The sequence below is a fragment of the Gadus morhua genome, chromosome 17, assembly GCF_902167405.1.
Source record: "Gadus morhua chromosome 17, gadMor3.0, whole genome shotgun sequence".
Classification (NCBI taxonomy): Eukaryota; Metazoa; Chordata; class Actinopteri; order Gadiformes; family Gadidae; genus Gadus; species Gadus morhua.
The window spans coordinates 15,315,402-15,336,607 of record NC_044064.1 but is presented as its reverse complement, the minus strand read 5'-3'; the positions used below and the strand labels follow the sequence as shown (position 1 = coordinate 15,336,607).

The window sequence follows — 21,206 nt, the reverse complement described above, 5'->3', positions numbered from 1 at the left end:
CTACTCGCCTGTCTACGAAATAAGCTATTGACTCTGTTCCACGCTCGTCGCCAGTCTTTGCACTTGGGTTCAGCCAAACGCGCACGTTACACCCTGTTCCATGAGTTCAGAGACGTGCGGTGAGGTTCGTGCCTGACTTTTTCAGAGTCAGATTGAAAATTATATGAACCCAATTGTGATATAGTACAGGCCTTTAACAGTAGAGGGCGCCACTGTTCTATGTATGGTGAGTTAGTGCAGAGTCACAATGTTTATAGTCGGAACAGATGCTGTTAACAGGGCTGTACAGTGGGACAGTTTTGATAGCATTTGCTATTAAAGTTGATTACGTGCAAAGATAAATCAAAGTCTACTTGCACTTGCGTGACAGGTTGTTAATGAGGAAATACTGTCTCTCTTAGACAGGATCAGATCAGCATTTATTCTTCCTGCAAGACTAAATATAGTATACACATACATGAACATTTCAAATGCATTAACTATTTTTCCAGGTCCAACTCCTTGTTTCACCATATCCTTTCAAGCATTAACTTGTTTAATTGCTTCAGCATATGTTACCTTTTCCTCCACTTTAATTATTTGAACCTCTGCTGCGCGTTCATGCGCCTAACACCCTTTATAGGTAGCCCTATGCTCGCCTCAAAAATCACCAGTTAACCCGGGCACCTCCCTTACATTTATCGTATTCATGATCCTCCCCTTCACATTTGCCACATCTTGCTTTCCCTCTACGTATTGCTGCTTAATGCCCAAATTTGTGACATTTAAAGCATCGAAGTGGTGGGATGTATTGTGGCAACCCGGCACGGTGAGCGAACCGCCACCTCAAACGGCACACGATTCTCTTAATTTCTTAACCACAAAGGCACTTTTAATAATACAAAACAAGGATCTCTTACTTAAAAGAACAAAGAAACACAGGTTTTCCTCACACCCAAGCCAAGAGAGCCCTGAATGCACCTTGGAGCAGGCTATTTAAGGTCTGCTCTCCCTCTGGCCCTCAGGTGCTCTGCATCAAGTTGATTGGCAAAGGCCGGGTTGCCTCACTCCTCCACCCTTTGATGAAGCCTCGGGAGGCCTCTCGGAGGAGCGACGGTCCTGCGGGTAGCGTGGCGGCTTCTGCTGCCAGCGTGGCTCGTTTTGCGGCGTCGTCTCTGGCGGCCTCGACTCTGGCGGCCTCGACTCACGCGGCCTCGTCTCTGGCGGCCTCGTCTCACGCAGCCTCGTCTCTGGCGGCCTCGACTCACGCAGCCTCGACTCACGCAGCCTCTTCTCTGGCGCCCTCGTCTCTCGTGTCCTCGTTTCTGGCTGCGTCGTCGATCACTCCCAATGATTGTCCGTAGCACGGTCGAGTTGCCCGCATTCTCCACCAAATGTGGCAACCCTGGCACGGAGAGCGAACCACCACCTGAAACAGCACATAATTCTCTTAAAGGCCCACTATGCAACTTCGGGCATTTCTTGGCTGTTTTCTTGGTTTTGGCACGCACATTTCTCTACACAGCGCCCCCTACAGCTTCGTAGTAGATATTTCACAACACTGTCGTAACAACTCGTTGACGACCCTTCCCCATGCACTTCTACGCGAGCCATGTGCATTTGTTTTCAAAGAAGCCGGCGAATGCGTGGAGCCATGTCCGAAGTAGATGTTCATAAAGTGTAGGCAAGGTTATACATTTTTAAAAAGGTGTATTTGTATTGCAATAAACATAAATCCATCCTTTTTTATAGTTGACGGGGAGAATGTATATCCTAGATTATAATTGTTATATCTTAGGTTGAACAGAACAATCAGTGTAAGAGGTTTGGCCAACATAATAATCTAAATAAACAAGAACCTGGATTCGGGGATTCAGTCTGTATCTGGGGGACGAGACGGACGAACAGCAAAACACCCATGGAAACAAAGGTGTTCATATGGTTGCAACCAAGCAAGCTAGAAACATACACGGCTCACAACAAAACGGTCGAGAAAACAATTTTTACAGGGCTCACAGCAAAATGGTTGTGAGCCCTGAGCCCCAAATGGTTGTGAGCAAACACATTTGTACAGACTATCAACATCAAGAATACCACGAAGACAAAGTTCACCCAAAGGTACTTTCAATTTCAAAAGCAACACGGCCGAGTCGGCGTCTGATTTGCAGTCTTCTTTTTCTTTCAGTTCACGCTATTCCTGAAAAGCTTGCTCAACGTTTACTCGTGTCTGGCCTCTCTGTCGGTCAGTCTCCCTTTTCTCTTCTTCTGTTCCTCCGACATTGGGTTTCTCTGTCTCTTTTTATTCGGCTGATCTATGATGAATATAACAATCCCTTAGTTACTTGTGTTTATATCGAGCCGGTTCCGCGTTTGGGGGTCTGTGCTGTAAAGCACCAACGCCCGGAGTTCAGAACTTTCAACGCTCCAACGCGTGACGCTTAGCCACGATAGCCAATCAGCGTGGATCTTGACCCGACATCACCGACAGAGAGTAGTGACCCTTGCACAGAAGCATACGGCCGACATCTTTCTTTATTCTGGGGGTGGAAATAGTAACATAGTTACGCCATTAAATGCGTTTATGGAAACATTTTTAGCGAGAAATGTGCATTTTACTTTCATAATGTTCGCTCGGTGAATGTGAAGGATGTTTGGTTTGATAGTTATGACGAAGAGTGAACGCTCCGTTCACTTGCATGGACAGAGTCTCTGCTTGCTAAGCAACCTCAACGTCTTGGCGGACTATTTCTCTGCTGATCAACACTACGAATGCTGGAAACACACCAGACACACCATGTGGTTATTTAACCCGATTATCGTTATTTATGAGTCCTTAGCCCAAGTGAAGGAGTTCAAGTACCTCGGGGTCTTGTTCTCGAGTGAGGGTACTATGGAGCGTGAGATTGGCCGGAGAATCGGAGCAGCGGGGGCGGTATTGCGTTCGCTTTACCGCACCGTTGTTACGAAAAGAGAGCTGAGCCGCAAGGCAAAGCTCTCAATCTACCGGTCGATCTTCGTTCCTATCCTCACCTATGCTCATGAGGGTTGGGTGATGGCCGAAAGGACGAGATTGCGGGTACAAGCGGCCGAGATGAGTTTTCTCAGAAGGGTGGCTGGCGTCTCGGGATAGGGTGAGAAGCTCAGTCATCCGTGAGGAACTCGGATTAGAGCCGCTGCTCCTTTACTTAGAAAGGAGTCAGCTGAGGTGGTTCGGGCATCTGGCAAGGATGCCCACTGGGCGCCTCCATTGGGAGGTGTTTCAGGCACGTCCAGTGGGGAAGAGACCTCGGGGAAGACTTGACTAGGTGGAGACCTCGGGGAAGACCCTGGACTAGGTGGATAGATTATATCTCAACACTGGCCTGGGAATGCCTCGGGATCCCCCCGTCAGAACTGGTCAATGTGGCCCGGGAAAGGGAAGTCTGGAGCCCCCTGCTTGAGCTGCTCCCCCCGCGACCCGACCCCGGGTAAACGGATGACGATGAGATGAGATCGTTATTTATATCCGAGATTATTTAATCTAACCCGATCTAAACTCTATCATGCACCCAAACACGGCGGCGTTTGGGTTTCCTACCTCGGACTCTAGCGCAGCCACAGGCGCGTTGGGCGCGTTGAACCATTTTTGTGACACACAATGATCAAGCGTCAGGTTAGGCGCGTTACTCGCGTTATCCAACGCGAGTAACGCGGTTGGTGTGGCCGTACCATTAGTCGATTGATCCATGATGAATGCAACAATTGCCTCGCAACTGGCTGTTTATATCTAGCCGGTGCCATGTTTAGGTGTGTGTCTGTGCGGTAAAGCATTTTCGAAACTACAATCTGAATACATTTTCGAGGATACTTCCGTTGCGTCACATCCGGATTGTGTCGGTCCGAACAGAGCAAGTTGCATATGCGCTTTTTCACTGGAGAGGCGACATGGGTAAATGACACACCCACCAATCGACCCAGAAATGGATGTAGAACCATCAGCATAACTCTCAACCTGCATACTTAATGTAATTTTGGCTAAAAAAGTTGCATAGTGGGCCTTTAAGTTCTTAAGCCACAAAGGCACTTCTAATAATACAAAACAAGGACCACAGCCTGGTTCCGCTTGGTGGAACCACAACGGCTGGTCTCTCCTAACACCCAAGCCAAGAGAGCCCTGAATGCACCTTGGAGCAGGCTATTTAAGGTCTGCTTTCCCACTGGCCCTCAGGTGCTCTGCATCAAGTTGATTGGCAAAGGCTGGGTTGCCACAGTATGCACGCACTTGGTAGCTCATAAAGCCTACTCTAATTCTTGTTGGTAGTATTTCCTCTCTCATGGACAATAATATGGATAAACTCTCTTTCTTAACACCATCTTTGCTGTACATCAACCTCTTTACCCTTTCCACCCTAGGTCCTGTTACATTTCTCATAATATCATCTGTAGTCAGTTCAGTTGAGACCCCTTGCACTATTTGTACTAGTATTTTCCTCTCCCACAAAACACACGTCACTTAATTCCCCTCCAAAGTTGTCATTTTAACCAAAAGATCCTGCTGTCTGTAATCAACACATGAATAATTAAACTTCCATCTTTTAGTGCTTTAACTGATACAGTTCCTACAGCGTCATGCAACGCTTTAGACAGCTTCAGTGGGTTTAAGGAACATGGAGAATCAAACTGAAGTTTTACCATCAGTTCTTCCTGTCGTCTTACGTTTACGCTACCACGACTTTCTTCACCCGAACCCAAACAATCATCATTCGAATTACTGTTACTCTTTTTATCTTTTTACCTCTCCTAGGTAGTACTTTCTCCCATTTTACATGGTTTGTATCTCCTCCACCTCCTCCTCAATCCTCCTCCTCAATCCCTTCTACTATGTCACTTCCTGCCATTGCCGTCTGGTTGATTGACCCCGCCTTCCGCCCCCGACAGCGGATCCTGCCTGCGCCCTACCTGTCTCCTATCTGCTCCTTTCTGTAAATAAAAGACATTACCAACTATCTGCCTGCCTATGTGTGCTGCATTTGGGTCCTCTCCCGATCCATTACCATAACGTTGGGTATAAATGTCACGCCCCCCTCAATCTGCTTCATCAATCTGCTGAGCAGTAGCCTCGTAGTTGTATCCAACTACTATCCAAGGATGGATAACGGCAATATGCCATATAGGGCCCAGAAATACGAGTTATGTTAGTCATTCTTGGTATCTGAAAGGGACCTCTCAATCAAATAGCATTGGGTTTGATGTATCATACGTCTTAATAGGGCCCCTGAACCACAGGTTATACATGTTATTCATCCCTAATATCGAAAAAGGGCCCCTAAATCAGTAAGCGTAGGATAGGATATGTCAATCAAATAACGTGGGGTATTAAGTGTCAGGCCCCCCTCTATCTGCTTCATCAGTCTGCTGTGCAGTAGCCGCTGTTTCCGACGATGCAGCGCGACCATACAGGACAGATGTATGGGCCTCTGATGTAGGGCCCCTTAATCATGTACCACCATGGGTCGGTATGGATTGTGGCCTGCAATCTACGTTTCCGAATGTGTATGTTGCGCTACGGCTATTCCTCACACTGCTCTCACTCACATTCTCGCTCCTGGGTCGGATTAATAAAGAATTAAGGACGAAGATGAAACAAGAACGCCTCTCCTCGCTTTCTCTCATGGCTATTGAGGGTGAGCTGACCAAGTCGTTGGACTTAAATGATTATAGTGTGAATGAGTTTGCGCAGCGCAAAGCCAGAGGGAGGGTTTTTAATGAGGTAGGCTAATGGGATTTCGTGATTTCTTGGCTGACATGCGCTAGACTGAATTTATATTGCTGAACTGATACATATTGCAGAGTTTACCGCCGGCCACCAGGGGATAGTATTTGATTAAAGACCGCTGACCGGCTCAGTTAGGAGTCGGCCTTATTGTGTTTGCCAGCATTACGTTCCTGTTACAGAGGTTGGATATTAAGCTGTTAGTTAACATAATTAATGTAAGTCCAACATTATCATTATTTATAGTGGTTGTTGTCAGGGTTGGTTAAGTTCCTGATTACATATATGTTAGAAATGTGCATTTAGGAATTACTGGTTGTAGCTTACGTAGTTATTTTGTGTAGGCTATTGCTGCAGGGCTTCTTCATCTTTCTCATTAAATAAGTCATTTGACATCGAGGAGTGTATTTCTTCACATATCACATAGATCGTCGAATGCATTTCGATGGAGTCTGTTCATGATATCGTTATCCTGTGTTTTGGATAGAGTTTAATTAATTTCTATGTTCAGGCTGTGCTGCAATATGATGATGTTGGTGTAATTCTTGTGGTGTGTAGGCTTAGGCCTAAAGACAGTTTTTTGCATAGCCTATGATAAAACATCTTTTTAATCATAACATGTTTTATAGCCTGCTTCTGAAATGTATCTGTTTGTGTGAGTAATTTGTTGAAGGTAATGTTTTCCCCATTCATAGCGCTGTTTGTTGCCAAAGAATTCTCAATCGTCAAAAACCGTTAGGCTGTAAAGTGTGAGCAAGGCTATTCGTTTATAAAATCCAGATTAAATAACCTGCTGCTTTTTTTGACGAAGCCTATGTGTGTTGTTTGGACTTGTTGTAAATCCTCAAGATACACGTGAATAAAAGTGAATTAACATATAAATATATATATTGGGCGCTGCTAGACCCCTTTTAGGGCACATGCCCCAGCAAAATCCCACGTTTGAGTTTTTAAAAAGCTCCATATTTGGCAGTGGATTATTTTAGATTGATAATAACGGTGAAATAAAGTTTCTTTTTCTAATCCTCAATGTCAAAGCGTTTTCACAAAATTTCAGGATAACCAACAGAACCCACCCTTCCGATGGGATCAGGATAATCCTGATTTTTGGATCAAATCGATGCCAAACCGAGTTCAAAATTTATAAAAACCCAAAGGGCAGGTTTGATCCAGATCAAATGTAAAATCGGATTAGGCTACATGATCTGATCTCAGGTCGGAATCCCTCTTTGGCTAACCCATTTCCAAACTTTTTTGGGCCCCGGCCAATATTCATTTTGGGCCCCGGCCAATATTCATATTGGGCCCCGGGGACACTATTCACTAGGACTGTTCTATCTTTATCCAAAATGTTGGGAGAAAGGATCGCCCCAAAAAGGGACGATAAATGATAACTTAATTTAATTTAAAATTCACGTCAAACTTGCATTTGCGTGACATGAAAGGCCTAGGCCCTATATAAAAAGCTAACAAAAAACGTATGAAACCAAGCATATGCGGATCGGTAGCCGCGTGGGTTGGCCAGGCCTGGATTATCCTCCTTACAATTCCGGCATAAAACAATGTCCCAAATACAATTGCTAAACATTCGTTTAAATGCTTTTGATTAGCTTACCTCTTGCTTGGTCCTGGGGTTTTCATGGTTGTCATCGCTTAGACGATAGGCTTTCTACTCCCTTCCTATTTTAAATGGAAAATAAATAAAAGATGGTTGGAAAATCACTTAAGTAGGCTATCTATTCCGTTTATAGTGTAGGCTACTGAGTTATGTTTATGCCACTGATTCATTATGTTCATGCAGGCTAATTCGGAATAACAGCACAGTAAAGAGTGCTCGCAATATTGGTTGTAGGCCTACGCGCTCCCAGGTAAGGTGTGCTCTCCCAACAAACTTTTAAATTTCCCTCATTAATTTAGCCTACATTTAAAAATCTAAAGGAGAGTTAAATGATCTCCTTTAGAGATCGAATTATAGATCACATTACATTAGCAGAGTAGGCTAGTGCTCGCAATATAATCGTTGGTTGTTCGCGCAGGTAAGGTTTGCTCTAGGCCTACCAATAAACTTTAAAAAGTCTATTTCATTTATAAATAAAAATCAAACGGTGAGTAAAATGATCTGGAACGAAATATATATCAAACTCGATTACCAAAGAACACCCGCACCTTCGAGATGATTCCAGAGGGACCTCTTCTCTCGTTGAAAGCAGGCAAAGAAAGAGAGCGCGATAGGAAGAGTAGAGAGGAAGAATAAGTCAAGAGGGCCGGTGTAAGTGCCATATTGGCTCGGCTACCAGATCGGCTCGGGGTCCGTCGTCTGCTGATTACGTCACACAATACGCTATCTACAGCAATTCACTCTGTGCACGACGAAAATGCTAACTTCCTGTTTGAGGGCGGAAGTTGAGCCTCTAGCTTCCGCTTGGCGGTTTGTTGACATTAGCCGGCTGGCTGTGTGATGTTATTGTTCGCAATGGATCGGAAAAAACGATTTACTTTTCAAAGGGCAGTCGGTGGTAATAACCACCATTGTTGTGTGGCACTTTGTACTGCCGGGGGGAGATTCAACAAAGTTTTGAGCTTTCATAGTTTCCCAAATGAACCTAATTTACGCGCCCAGTGGCTTGTGAAAGTCAGAAGAGAAGGTTTCACCCCAACCACCAGCTCTAGAGTGTGTAGTCGACACTTTGAGCAAGCGACATAGTTATCTCTTCTCCTGGAAAGCGGTGTCTTCGACCAAATATTATTCCATCCTTGTTCGGTTGGAATAATTACTCAAAAAAACCTCAACGGCCCGGAGTTTGGGATCGCCGGTGTTGTGTCGAGATCTGTTTCCCCGTCGAGATCTGTTTCCCCTAGTCCCCGCCCCCGTCCGAAATTACCCGAAAAGGCCCTCTGTTCCATAGGAAAGGAGGCTCACACATCTTTCAAATTCATACTGCTGACTTATTTCCCCACAACAGATAAGTGCTGTGATTTTCAGGCTGATATCATTCAATTTGACCATTTAGAACAGGGCGAACGCATCCTGACAGCTTGGAATATTACTGTCAGATGCTGTTCCCCCTCTGTTCCATAGGAAAGGAGGCTCACACATCTTTCAAATTCATACTGCTGACTTATTTCCCCACAACAGATAAGTGCTGTGATTTTCAGGCTGATATCATTCAATTTGACCATTTAGAACAGGGGGAACGCATCCTGACAGTCATTATCTGGGACTAGGGGAAACACATCTCGACGGGGAAACAGATCTCGACACAACACCGGCCTCAAGCAACCCAGGCTTTGGACGGCGCCCCCGAGGATGACACCACCGTGGAAATGGAAATGGGTGAAAACACTGTCTCTGGTTGTACTGAGTTGGCTTCGACACCTCTGATGGAAGACCACGATTACACAGCCAGCTCTTTCATCGTGGTCGACCGTGAGAAATTTGAGAGCATGTCGAGGCAGATCGAGGAGCTCACACGGCAAATCGAAACACTGCACATGGAGAGATTTGGATTGCAACGGTTTTCTACATCACCTAGTGACATTCGCTACTATTCCAGGTAAGAAATTTTGAACCTGAACTTTTCTAATTATCACACAAGCATTCCACTTGCCTCCCATCTGTATGATTGATTTGAATGATGATTAAATTGGAATGTTTTAATGTAATATGAATGCCATCACCATAAAAGCTATGTCCTGTTTGCATGCAGATTTCCATCATATGAACATTTGATGGCCTTTTGGGATCTAATTCAAGAGGCAACAAGCAGAATGGTGAGAGTCACCAGTGGTCAGAAGAACCTCTCCACCAGTACATCCACTGAGACCCCTATGAACAGACCAACAGTAAGTTTTACAATAAACATATACCACCGGCTCGGTACATGTGGATCACACATTTTGCTGGTGACTGCCACAGAAGAGGCAGTTAACTGTGTATTGTTTCTGCTCAGCTCTGTGCATGCACCACATATTTTAAACACCCTAGTTTGTGTATGTTATCGTTGTGTTGTAGTGCTTCTATCTACAGTATCTAATACAGTGACTATTTTCCCTAGAAACTGCTGCCAATTGACGAGCTCTTCCTCTTCCTCAACTACCTGTCAACCGGCTGTACACAAAGGGAGCTTGGTCACAAGTTCAATATCCACAGAGCAACAGCAAGCAGAATAATTGTGACGTGGTCCAACTTTTTGTATACTTTGCTTGGATCGCGTTAGCATGACGTGTCACTGCCTGTTACGAACCCTTGCTCGTTAAAGAGGTGCAACAAAAAGGAGGGAGACAACTGATAAAATGTTTGAATACGTTATCATTTATTGATAAATCAAGGGATAGGGGGGAATTAAATAAAGAGAAAGGAGATTGCCCTTCAATAAACAAAGCATTCAAATGAACATGTACAATTAACTTAATCATTAGTAACATAAGATCTTTTCCTCATTGACCTGTAGCACTCTGCCCTGACCATCACCTCTCCTGAACCCGGATCTTTGTCAGACACTGTGGAAAAATAACAATTTTAGCAAGTTAGTAATTAATAGGATAGCATGCAAGTTAGTTGGTAAGAACAATGACTAGCAACTCTAATAGGAAAATATTGTTGTCCATCTAAAGTTCGTTTGTTCATACACAGGCAATCGCAGTTTGCGAACTTGACAACGAACGAACCAACGTTTGATACTTTTAGGCTACTGCCTATATAACACGCAGGAGTGTCAACAACACATATCCTCCGAACATAACATCATAAACTAAACAAGGGCTAAGACAAACATCTAACGCACGATTTCGACTTTTATAATGTATAGAGATAACATAACATTGACCAGATAACATAACTTTAGCACGTAGCATGGATATCATGTTGTTGTGACTTACCTTCAAAATTGTGCAAATATTGCGATAGATACAGTATAAACCCCTTTTCTCGTTTGGTTTGGGGTGCGGGTGAAAATATGCTGACCAGTCGATGAACATCGTCAACTGTTATCGCCGGCATATGTCCAAGACATCTTGAGAAATTTGCTTCGGCCATTGGGCTACCGGATTCCAGCCGAGTCGTGTTGATACCGGAAGCTCGACAGCCAATAGGAAGTACGCTACCGGAAGTAGCATATGCTAATGTGCACGTAGTGAATAAGGTCTTTTATGGCTTAAATTAAAGAGCCTGTAATGATCTTTCATTTTGAACATAGACCATTCCCAACCTATCTGTATGGATAGTTTTCTTCTAAAAACAAAACAACCCTCGGAATCATCTTGGCTGTTAAGATAAGCCGTCCGTGTTGCCAGATTGGGCACATTTCAGCCTGATTTGGCTACTTTGAATCACGTTAGGCTGGAAAAACGGGACATATGCCCAATCTGGCAACACAAACCGAAACTAGACAGACCTACTCGCGCTCACACATGTGCTCGCTGTGGTTGCTATGACGACAGCCAGAGCTACAGCACAAAACAGCCAATCACAACTGTCCCTTAGCAGCCAATCACAATGTAGCCTACGCCCATTCAAGCGTACAGCCAATGATATTGTGTAACGTAATCAGCAGACGACGGACCCCGAGCCGATCTGGTAGCCGAGCCAATATGGTACTTACACCGGCGCTATGTGAAGTTACGCCCTTTAGGCTAGATCTCCGAGGAGGGAGATTTTTTAAATAGGCTAGGCCTATAGGCCTATCAAAAAATATAGGCAATTAAAAAAACCGTATAAATTCAGGGTGTGTTCCTACGCCAGTTTCTGACCCTCTGAAATCAAGGGTCACCCCTATACTGCCCCATCCAACAAAGCATCACCTCTGCTCTGATGAAAAGTCATTTCATTATTGATCCACTCCATTGGTCAATCCACTTCATATTTGAGTGGATTTGACGAACATTGGATCGAAAATAATAGTTTTGGAGTGCCGCTGCTTTATCGAATCAACTAATAGGCCATACGGAGCGCCTTAGCGCACTGAACTTCATACCAGAACTGTAATTCATTAATTGGAATTTACGTTCTAAAAAAATCCTATTGATCGATGGATTTATTAATTTATTCATATTGATTAAAAGGTCAAAACTAATCGGTGCGAAATAGCTAGTGGAGCATTGGAAAATGCTGCTCTTATGGAAGATTTGAAGGAAGATGAAACCGCAGCAAATCGGGCGAGACATTGACGCGAAAAATTGAAGCCTAGAAACGCAACCCAACCTATACAATCCACTCATTACAAATAATTAAGTACATAGGCTACAGAAGGACATGTTGGAAAAAATACTTTTATTAAAACTGCAAAAGAGTAGGCCTATCCATTTACTCTCACTGTGTGTGTGTGTGTGTGTGTGTGTGTGTGTGTGTGTGTGTGTGTGTGTGTGTGTGTGTGTGTGTGTGTGTGTGTGTGTGTGTGTGTGTGTGTGTGTGTGCCTGTGTGAACGGCAAATTCATACAATGTTTTAAAGGATGTAAAGCAGGGGTCACCAACCTTTTTGAACCTGAGAGCTACTTACGTACGTTTTGATACGTTTTGAAGGTTCGGCTGGGCTCGCATCTGGACAACGGCATCATGTGCGTCCTCCTTTTTCGTTGCTCCAGTCGAGCAGCGAGTTTCTGTTCACAGCGGTGTAGCCAGGTACAGGTGGGGTGTCAGGGATTCTTCTCAAGTAGCCTATTCCCCTAGAGCCACCTTGAAAGCCTCCAGCGAAGTGACGGTGTTGATGGACTTTGGGAGCAAGTTCCACAAACGGGAAGCATTCATTTTGAACGAGTTTTCATAGTCCGTTCTGACCGAGATCTTGTTTAATGGGCGGAGTCGGCTGTGCACACCATTTTGCTGCTAAACGGCAAATAACGGTCTCCTTACAGGTCTCCCAAAACAAACTCTGAGGAATGCTTCAGCTTGTTTAGAATGCTGCTGCTATGTTCTAACAAAGACCAAAAGATTTGATCAAATTACACCAATTCTGAAATCGTTACATTGGCTTCCTGTAAGTCAGAGAATTGATTTTAAAATCATGTTGCTTACCTAAATCCCTACATTGTTTAGGCCCAAAATATTTAACTGATATGCTTCCACTACATCCGCCTTTTAGACCACTAAGAAGCTCCGAGACCAATCTGTTATTTATCCCCAGAGTAAACACAAAACATGGGAAAGCAGGATTTACGCAACAAATAGCTGGAATAAACTCCCAGAGGATTTAAGACTTGCCCCAACTCTGAGCACCTTTAAAACAAGACTGAAGACTTTTATGTTTGCCATAGCTTTCTGCTAAATAACTTTGCCTTTATTTTCTATTTTAATACTAAAATGCTTCTATTTTTTTAACTTTCTATTTTTTGCATATGTTTTTCTTTTACTTACCTATTATTTTATTTTATTGTATGACACTGTTTATATGTGAAGCAGTTTGAGTCTGCCTTGTGTATGAAAAGTGCTATATAAATAAAGTTGCCTTGCCTTGCCTTGCCTTTGTTGGGTGATCGGAATTCCCCTTTTCAGGTTAGCCCTGGATGTGCTGTAGGCTTCTATGTTGCCGGATCAAAAAGCAATGTCGCGGGCCTTTAGCAGTAGATGGACGTCCTTGTTCATTTTGTTAGTTCATTTTCCCCTCGCTGCCCCTACCAAAAAGCTTGTGTGTGTGTGTGTGTGTGTGTGTGTGTGTGTGTGTGTGTGTGTGTGTGTGTGTGTGTGTGTGTGTGTGTGTGTGTGTGTGTGTGTGTGTGTGTTGATGAAATTAATAATAATGTATAATGATGTTTATGTTTTCTTCTCGTGTTTTGTCACGTACATTGAAAATAGGTCTCTGTCAAGACAAGAGTAGAGACATAAGTGGGAACAAACCACAGCTGGCAGGCAAATAGCTTCTGGCCACGTGAGCAGTGACTCACCTGGGTCCCTGGCGAGCTCTGGTCCTTCTCTCTCTTGTTGAGGGATACTTTAGAATTTTTTATTTTACCTTTATTTTACCTGGAATAATCCCATAACGCTTGGATGCCCCGACGGTAGCCGGTCCCGTTCAGTTATTGTTTGGCATATAACATAGACGAACATTTGACAAACATACACGACAAAGGGGTGGGCATGTTACCGATGGGAATCCTTAATCCTGGTACGGTCCTTGTATGAGGGCGAATAGGATTTACGTCTTAGGTTGGTTTCTGAGTGCAACCAAGTCTGGGCACCATGCTATTTATCCAGACACCATCTTGTTTCTATCCGCCATCGTGGATCCTTCAGGTGACCATAATCATGGCCAATCAAGGGAGCCACTGCCCCAGTTTCCATGACAACCAGTTACCCACCAGCTTAACATTACCAAACAGTAGGATTGTGACAGTATTAGGTACAATCATTTGTGAACTCACTCACCCTGTGTCTGTGTGGGTATGTGTGCGTTAATTTTTACTATGTGCTTTATTATATGGATGTGTGTGTTCATAGCCTTCAGTAAGTGTGTATAGTTGATCCTTTTTGGTTGTGATAGAGCACATTTTCCATGTTCCCACTCACTCACTCACTCTCTCTCTCTCTCTCTCTCTCTCTCTCTCTCTCTCTCTCTCTCTCTCTCTCTCTCTCTCTCTCTCTCTCTCTCTCTCTTTATGTAACACGCTCCAAAATATATAACAAAGGAAAAAAAATGATTGTTCAAAACAATGTTTTCCGCTTCCGCTACCAAACCTTTTTTCTTTTTCTCACAGAGAGGCAAAACATCCAGGGCTACTCCCTGGGATATCCCCCTCTCTCGCTGTCTCACTCTCGCTCTCTCTCTCTCTCTCTCTCTCTCTCTCTCTCTCTCTCTCTCTCTCTCTCTCTCTCTCTCTCTCTCTCTCTCTCTCTCTCTCTCTCTCTCTCTCCGTATCTCTTTTACTCTCTCTCCATGGTTGCCTTGTGGGGGAGGGGTGATGCCTTTGATGGTGGGGGTAAGCATGGCAGAGTGTGTGTGAGAGGCGGGAGGTGCCTGCTCTTCTTCTGCTGCTCACACAGCTGCTGCTCTTCTTCATACCAGTCATCGTCTTCATTGTATCCCACACTTCTCGCACGTTGTTCTGTTGCAACATCCTCTCTACCTTTCTTCTGTATTCCTCCCTAGCCTCTTTGAGCTTGACTTTGAGTTCCCCTTGTACGTGCTTCAGCTTTGCCAGGTCCCCCTCATTAAACACCCTCTTTTTCCTATTGAGAAGGGCCGTGACATCGCTGGTTATCCAAGACATTTTGTTTGTAAAGCAGCGTACAGTTCTTGTGAGAACAGCAATGTCCCTACAGAAGTTCAGGTAGTCGGTAGTCGTAGTGCAGTGTGTAACCTCCTCAATGTCCTCACCATGTGATTGTTGGAGAATATTCCAGTCTGTTCTTCTAAAGCAGTCCCTCAGGGCCTCCTCTGTCTCGGGGGACCACTTCCTGAAGGTGCGTGTGGAGGTTGGTTCTCTGCGGACACATGGAAAGTACAGTGGTTATAGGAAGACCAGGTTGTCATCTGATTTCCCAAGTGGTGGTCGTGATGTGGCAGTGTAAGCGTCCTTTATATCAGCATAGAGAAGGTCAATTGTCCTGATCTGTCGTGTGCGGCAGTTAACAAACTGACGTCACATGCGATTTCAGCCAGACCTCTCAGTGGAACGTCAACAATGACAATGATAGCATGCGAAAATTCCCTGGGCATGAGGCTACTGCTAGCAGCTCAATGTCTGGGCAGCCAGTTACCTCGATCAGCGCGAAGAGACATTGATGGCTTACTGTCGGTCATATTAGCTCCAAACCAGCTAGTTAAAACCTTTTACCTTAGATTACTGAGAACCTCTGGAGCTGCTTGCACATGTCAAACAATAACACAATGTCGTCTTTTGAGAGAGAGAGAGAGAGAGAGAGAGAGAGAGAGAGAGAGAGAGAGAGAGAGAGAGAGAGAGAGAGAGAATTACATACACACACATGCATTACACACACACTCACACACACATACATTATACATACACACTCTCACCTCATATACACACATTATACACAATAAAGAAACAAATTGAAATCCCATTATACGCAAAAAAACACACACACATGCACACATCTTACACACACTCACACACCTTACACACACACACACACACACACACACACACACACACACACACACACACACACACACACACACACACACACACACACTACAGGTAGACAGTTAGAGAGACGGTGACACAGATAGACAGACAAACTTTGGATGTAGAGGGTTTCTAGCAGGCCAGTGTACATGCAGTGATGCTCAGTACATGCTCTGTGATTGGTTGACTTACCTCTTCAACTTCAACACATCACCAGGATGATTCACTACCTGGTGATGGCGGACGCCCTGGCCCACGCAGCTGACGTCAACTGGCTGAAAGCCGTCAGCGACTCCCGCAGGCCCCTGCTGCAGGCCGTGACCGCGGGGAGGGGGGGTGTGTGTGTGTGTTTGTGTGACCGTGCGTGTGTGTGTGTGTTAATGAGTGAGTGAACAAGAGTATTTGGGAGGAATACGAGTGAGTGTATGTGTGTGTTTGTATATGAGTGTGTGTGTACGTTGTGGGGAAGTGGTGTATCTGGCAACCTGCTGGCTCCAGCCCCAAGCCTTACATGGACTTCCTCCCTGTAACGATGCAGGCCAATATAGGGCTAATATAGCCAGTAAACAGTGTACCTATGAGGTGAACAGTGGTGGAGAGGGTGGAGAGGGAGACGGACTGGGGGAAGGAGGGAGGGGCACGCACATTAGAGATAGAGGTACGCACATTTTCCATTCTCTCTCTCTCTCTCTCTCTCTCTCTCTCTCTCTCCCTCCCTTTACTCTCTCTCCATGGTTGCCTTGTGTGTGTGTGTGTATGAAATTAATAATAATTTATAATGATGTTTATGTTTGCTTGTCTTGTATTGTCACGACCCCACTGGTATATTGAAAATAGCTCTCTGTCAAGGCAGGAGTAGAGACATAGGTGGTAACAAACCACATCTGGCGGGCAAATAGCTTCTGGGCACGTGAGCAGTGACTCACCTGGGATCCTGGCAAGCCCTGGTCCTTTTCTCTCTTGTTGAGTCATTTAAATAAAAATAAATTGGTGCATTTATTTTACCAGGAATAATCCCATAATGCCCCATGGGGCAAACGGTAGCCTGTCCCGTTCAGTTATTGTTTGACATATACCATAGACAAACACTTGATAAACACGACAAAGGGAATTCCAGAATGTGCGTGTTGAGGTTGTAGCTGTCATAAAGAGAACAAAACAGATCTTTGAGATTGCAGCATTATACTGTCCGAGAAAGTAAATGTTTACAAAGCTCTGTTCATCATGATCTTCTTCATTGTTTGAAGAGTTGATTTTAAACCTTGAAAAGAGACCAATTATCCTAGATAGATGTTTAGGGTGTGGTTTCAGATTAGTGTTGTCAGCTTTGATTATTACAGATTTTCTCACTCGCTTTGGTACATTTCTCGAATCATTCTCAACATTTGCAAAACAGTAAATGCATTTCTCAAAAGAATTCGTACAAATAGCAAATATATTAACACCCATGAAAACAATCACACACGTAAGCACTCGACAGACTGGCCCTCCAAGCTGAGCAAACCCCCTCGTAAGTCAACAAGAATTTCCCTTTAGGCTAGAACCACAGTTTGATTTAAGATTGCTAAGAATTGCAGTAGAATACACAGTGGATTTGATTGAAACTCCATGGATTACCTGCAAAAGCCAGTCTCTTGCTCAAAATCCTTAGTTCATCTCTCAAAAGTAAATATGTGTCAATGAACATGTCAGTGCCATCAGAATGAAAAGTCCTTGTGTCATTGTGTACGGATAAGACAGTCAAATTGCTTAGTGATGTTGTAAATATAACAGTGTACTCTGGAGGGATGTTCTGATGTAAACTAGGGCTAAAGTTTTGAAGACAATTATTGTAAATTGTAAGTTACACCTTACAAGGTATGTGGGAGATCAATTGCAAGAGACTGGACAAGATTCACATTTACGCTTTGACTGTTTGTACTGTAATTTGTTGGTTGATCGTTGGTTGATCAAACACTTCACACATTTCCTTTCTTTAGAGAAAGTCAAGATTCACCTGGTAGTTATTTACCAATTCAGGACAGCTTTAGAAAAAAAGTCTAATGGAAATGTATAGAAATATGCTTGACATATGACAATGTAACGGGTTCAGACGAGTCAGGACACAGTTCTCCAGCGAAAATGGAGCGAACTCCTGTTTATTTCCCCTTCTTAGCAAACAAACACAATGTCACACGAACAAAATGTTCTTTCCCTCCATCTCGTGCTCTTACGACGCTCTCTCTGGCTCGCAGAGAGCGTCTCTCTCTCTCTCTCTCTCTCTCTCTCTCTCTCTCTCTCTCTCTCTCTCTCTCTCTCTCTCTCTCTCTCTCTCTCTCTCTCTCTCTCTCTCTCTCTCTCTCTCTCTCTCTCTCTCTCTCTCTCTCTCTCTCTCTCTCTCTCTCTCTCTCTCTCTCTCTCTCTCTCTCTCTCTCTCTCTCTCTCTCTCTCTCTCTCTCTCTCTCTCTCTCTCTCTCTCTCTCTCTCTCTCTCTCTCTCTCTCTCTCTCTCTCTCTCTCTCTCTCTCTCTCTCTCTCTCTCTCTCTCTCTCTCTCTCTCTCTCTCTCTCTCTCTCTCTCTCTCTCTCTCTCTCTCTCTCTCTCTCTCTCTCTCTCTCTCTCTCTCTCTCTCTCTCTCTCTCTCTCTCTCTCTCTCTCTCTCTCTCTCTCTCTCTCTCTCTCTCTCTCTCTCTCTCTCTCTCTCTCTCTCTCTCTCTCTCTCTCTCTCTCTCTCTCTCTCTCCCTCTCTCCAACGCCCATTGAAAGACAAGCAGGCACATAAATACACACTTCCTGATTGGGTCAGATTGCAGACACCTGTCCGCAATCAGACCCCATCACCCCAGCAGACCCGGTGCTCCATACTCCCCCTGCAGGCCAGACGCCGCCCCACCTCCACAGACAACTTGTTCAACCATTTTGCATGTAAAGAATTATGCGATGAGCTAACGCCTAAATGTTGTGGTGGTGAGACTATTCATTAGACACCCATTACAATACATTTTGATCAACATGACATAAGCAATTGATAATGTAGGACAGAGCAGAGAATTGTACATAATCATTTGCATGAATGTACCAAAGCATTGGCAAGTTGTTCAAAGAAATTAGAAACTGTGTGTTTTTACGGTGGATTTTGACCTTGAATTATTAAGAAACTTCGTTGGTATTTATTTTAATATTGTAGCGAGCAGCACGGGAAGGATGAGACAGGAGCCCAGGTTTAACCGTTGACTGCAGTTCCGCTCCCCATACACCGCACAACAAGGGAACTGCCTTTAATAACACACCATCGTTATCACAGAAACACAAAGTAGCGGACCAACGCACATAACGCTCACACTCATGGTGGCGACAACAATGTACACAACATGACAACAGAACAGCCACACAATGAAACCACAACAACGACAAACCCCAACCCATGATCCCCACTGTATGTCTGCGCCACAAAGAATCCAGGAGGGCCTCTAAGGGACCACCCACGCTAGGGCGGCGGCCCCGTGCCCGAGTTCATTTGCATACTAAAGTCTGGAAAGTTTGGCTAGTGTGACCACGCCTTCCTATTAATTAAGACATTTTCCGCCATAACTTAAATCCGAAAAGGCACAAATTGTTGAATACAAATTCACCAGAACGCAGGAAATGATGGGTTTGACACTCTAAATTCCTTGGGGCGAGTTGCCGTAGTCGAGGACAAGGAGCAGGGCCCCGTTTCCCGAAAGCATCTTTAGCCTAAGTGGATCGCAGAGTGGGTCGTACGAGCATCGTACAGTTTTCACACCGTTTCCCGAAAGCATCTTTGGTAACGAACCTCTTAAAAACGCTCACGAGTCACGAGTAGCTAACGAGTGCTCCAGGGTACTCGTAGGACGCTAAGAGCCTCGTTAGCCTACTATAGCCTCACTGTACGTCCACACCAGGATCGACCAAAGACGCTTTGGTCGCTCACAAAGTTTCGCTGCAAATTTTTCTGTTCGCTTTGGTCGCTCAAGTCGCTCATGACGTACAATTCAATTATGCAGACGCATTTAAAGGAGCCGTATGCGTTTAGTAGGCCCTACAGACAGCCATATCAAATAGTGAACTCTCCCATACACCTTGGCCATATTGCCGAGATGGTTTTGCTTGTTCGATAAAGTGCTTCGACAACAAGTAGGACAGTGATTCCCCCCAATACAAAAAAAATCCTAAAATGTAGGCTAATTACAACCGAGAACAAAAAACCCTGCGTGCTGTAGTAGTTAAAATATGTTTCACTGATCTGGATCTGCAAATCATGATCTGCACTCATTCGTCGCATTCAAAACAAATAGACACTCGCGCACATGGCTAATTTGCATACGTGCACAGGACTGGTTGGCTCCGCAAGGCAAATAATGGAACATATCATCTATCTAGGCTTTTCTGTCTATCTATCTATCAACGCGTGTCTAGTTTTAATGTGATGTATTGTGTGTATGTCCAGTCAGACTTGTTCTGTGTGGTCTTGTAGGCTAACTGTCCTGTGTGGGCCGAACCACCTAAATGGATTCCCGACGATTTGTGTCGTTTGGTATTAATAAAGACTTGACTAGGCTTTCTATCTATCCAGACTAGATATATCCCTTGTCATTTATCCCTCGTCTTGTCGATTAGTTTGTTTATGTGACGATTTCAAAAACTTTTTTGGTTTTGTTTAAAGCATGCTACACGCGATTGGTTGGTTAGATTGGTGGCATGGAGAGCAAATTAAAATGATTCCCGCTTAAATACGAACGTTCTAGATGTAGCCTATAAATACTCCCGCTTATCATCACTTGATATCCAAACCACTACGGCGTTTCGATCTCTGAACTGAAAAGGGGTGGGTTCGTACAACACCGGGTGCGCAGTTACAGCCGCGATTAAAACTTCAGCCGACATTTTGTTCGGTGAGTGAATAAAGGTAGGTAGGAACCAAAGTGCCTGCCGATGTTCCCTGGGATCCACGCAAGCGAAGAGCGTCTACATTCCGATTGGCTGTCAGTGTTTGGCCGCTGAAGCGAATAATAGTCATTTGCATAAAGTTAAAAAGTTTTCAACTTCTTTTTGACGCTCTGGTTGCTCAACTTTGGCCGCTGGTAGCGTTGGTCGCTTTGGTCGCTTTGGTCGCTCTTGCCCATAGAAAGTGAATGACTTCCGGCGATTTGGTCGCTCAATTCGCTTCTGGTGTGGACGGACAGTCAGTGGCGTAGCCAGCGGACATTCCTAGTATTGAATGCGTTTTATTATAACACATTGGTAATGGTGTATCACGTGCGTCTGAGCCTAATGTGGGCCATTATGTTCTTAGTTTGAGAGAGACAGTCCAGGAAATGTTTGAGCAGGCAGGGCACTTAAAATGTGTGAGAGAAAGTGGGGGGGATTTGTGCAGACTTACGTAGGCTACTCATAAAAC

General features: G+C 44.4%; 2 long non-coding RNA genes across 2 annotated transcripts; one reads left to right on the top strand and one right to left on the bottom strand.

Moving 5' to 3' along the window:
- Window positions 1-866: 866 nt before the first annotated feature.
- LOC115529701 (uncharacterized) lies at window positions 867-7,958 on the bottom strand. The gene is made up of 3 exons (XR_003973627.1): window positions 7,882-7,958; window positions 7,347-7,411; window positions 867-1,408 (listed from the first exon to the last, which is right to left on the bottom strand). It is a non-coding gene; the product is annotated as an uncharacterized LOC115529701 (long non-coding RNA).
- Window positions 7,959-8,872: 914 nt separating this feature from the next.
- Window positions 8,873-9,969, top strand: LOC115529611 (uncharacterized). Its single transcript, XR_003973593.1, has 3 exons — window positions 8,873-9,285; window positions 9,439-9,574; window positions 9,787-9,969. It is a non-coding gene; the product is annotated as an uncharacterized LOC115529611 (long non-coding RNA).
- Window positions 9,970-21,206: the final 11,237 nt, after the last annotated feature.